Genomic DNA, 2432 nt, shown 5'->3' with positions numbered 1-2432 from the left:
CTGTTACATGGAGACAGACAGGGAGACAGACAGAGACAGACAGACAGAAGAGAGAGCTGTTACATGGAGACAGACACAGAGACACACAGGAAGACAGACAGAGACTCTGGTCTGTCCAAAACTGGACAGCTGGTCTGACCCCTGGAGCAGGCATCAAACTGATCAGAGCAGACAAATATATATAAAACATTTTTTTTGTTTTGTGTGACTTTGGGCTAGGTGCTTGTGTCAGGGTTAAATCCCAAAGAGAACTTTTTCAGTGAAGTCCTCCATTTTACTGGTCCCTGATCTTCCTGGGAAAATAACCTCTTGATCCAGGTGTTACTCAGCGAAAACAGCCACAGGAAGACTTTCTCCACCGGAGTTGTGCCTCATAATCCCCATAGGACTGTGACCAGGCCTGCAGACCATGCTTCAAGCCAACATCTGATGCAGGGATTTTATTTCAGTGTTTGTACATGTCCCTTTCTCCAATGCCTCCCTGTGAACCATGACCTGATTGCAGCCACTTTACAGACAGTAAATAGATGATGTCTGTCAGAGTCACGGTCGCTGGGGCTCAAGGTTTCCTAAAATATGTAGGACAGTTCCTGCTGAATGACATCACCCAGTCGGCACAGCATCATCACTTCAATCAGGAATCCATGACAACAGCCAGTAGGATGGAGGTGATGTCATCTCATCAGCGCTATTTCAGCCAAAGCTCTTATTCAGGCTTGGACGGCATACTCTGCCCAAATCAGCAGCAGGATTTCCCCACTGATGCCCCACTTTCCTTGGCGCTGGTAGAGTAAACGGTCACCAGCAAGAATTTGTCATGTCTCACATATTGGATTGTTTAGATAGCTTTAATCCTGGAGACACTGCACTTCTGTAGCATTGATTACCTTTTTTAACGTCACGCTATAAATACATTTTTGCTTGCTTTGGCTTTTCTTACAGTAATGGAATACAAGCGTTGTATAAATGGCCTATGTGGGACTGTATGAAGGGAAATATATACACATGAGGTTGTATGCAAAAAAGAAATATGTTTTTCTTTTCAAAGCACTTCAAACGGATGTTTCTTTACCTGTATGGGAATCTGTTCTTTTATCGTCGGTTATACTGTAAGTCATACAATCATTTTGTCACAGAATGTTGTAAATATATTTGTCATGAATTTTACTTGAAATTATGTAAACTAAATCACAGAATAATATATTCCAAAATACATGTAATGTTTATAAAACATTTTATTTTTTAATAACAAATATTCTGATGTTATTTTTTAAACCCCATTTTATCTTTACTTTATCAGTTAATATTTTTACCAGTCACTTGGCAACCCCTGTTTTGTTTACAGCATATTTGTGTTCAAATTATCTTCACTACCATGGTGATGACATCACAATAATTCAATAAACAATAAACATTCTCCATTTTAAATCCCTGTGCGTCCGGATCTTGAGGCTGTCAAGCTGTTTTGAGCTGAATGAGGGTGAGAGCGGTGAAATGAAACTGATATGTGGTGCTGTTCAGTAGATGGAACATGGGAAAGAAATTTGCTTCTATTCAATAATGTATTCTCCAGCTTGTTTTCAGCACGCGCCACCCATCAGTTTGAATGTGGTTCTTAGAACAGAGTTGGATTGCAACCAGGATATCAGTGTGATATTAATGATTCAGCGACTCAACCATGCCCTCTAGTGACAACCTAGAGGAATGCAGGCCCTGCGACCAGGTTCCTCAGAGGTGTGCACACAAATCAGTAGGTGCTCAGATTTCACATCTTGCAGTCTTCTGGCGAGTTTTTTCTGTGGATTTGTGATTAGTCTTGAAGTAGCGCACTGTGGTCTTCTTGACTTCCATGTGCAATGTTGCCTTCCTGAACAATATCCATAAGCTTTACATTATAGAGGCGCATTAAAGAGGCGCATGTACCCCCTGTACTGGATTAAGAACATTGAAGTGATTCTACTTCTTCAATCACCATGTTTGTTGTATTGAGTAGTGCATGGACTGGCTAGGTCTAAAAAGGAACACCATTAATCTTTTGTTGTCCTGTTGTGTGTTGAAGGTCTGTGGAGAGAGGCCAGTCTTGCAGGCGTTACAGTGTATGATTCTAAGAGGTGCACAGATTGTCATTGGGGCTGTGAGAATATCAGATTTAAAAGGTTCTGACTGTCCACACTGAGTACGCCGTCATTGCCTAGCAAAACACTGTCTACTTCACATCAGTTTTGGTCAGCTGTTGTTTTCCCATAGTTAATGGAGTTGACATGAAATGAACTTACATGTAAACATAACAAAGAAATATGTTAATATACAGAGACATTGATTGATTCTTTCTTTCTTTCCTTCATTATTAATTTATTTGAGAATTCCTTTGATCCTGAAAGAATTAAATAGATTTTCAATAGTGGTGTAATGATTATAGTGTTTGTTACAAA

The sequence above is a fragment of the Sprattus sprattus genome (assembly GCF_963457725.1).
Source record: "Sprattus sprattus genome assembly, chromosome: 12".
Lineage (NCBI taxonomy): Eukaryota > Metazoa > Chordata > Actinopteri > Clupeiformes > Clupeidae > Sprattus > Sprattus sprattus.
This window is presented reverse-complemented; position numbering follows the sequence as displayed.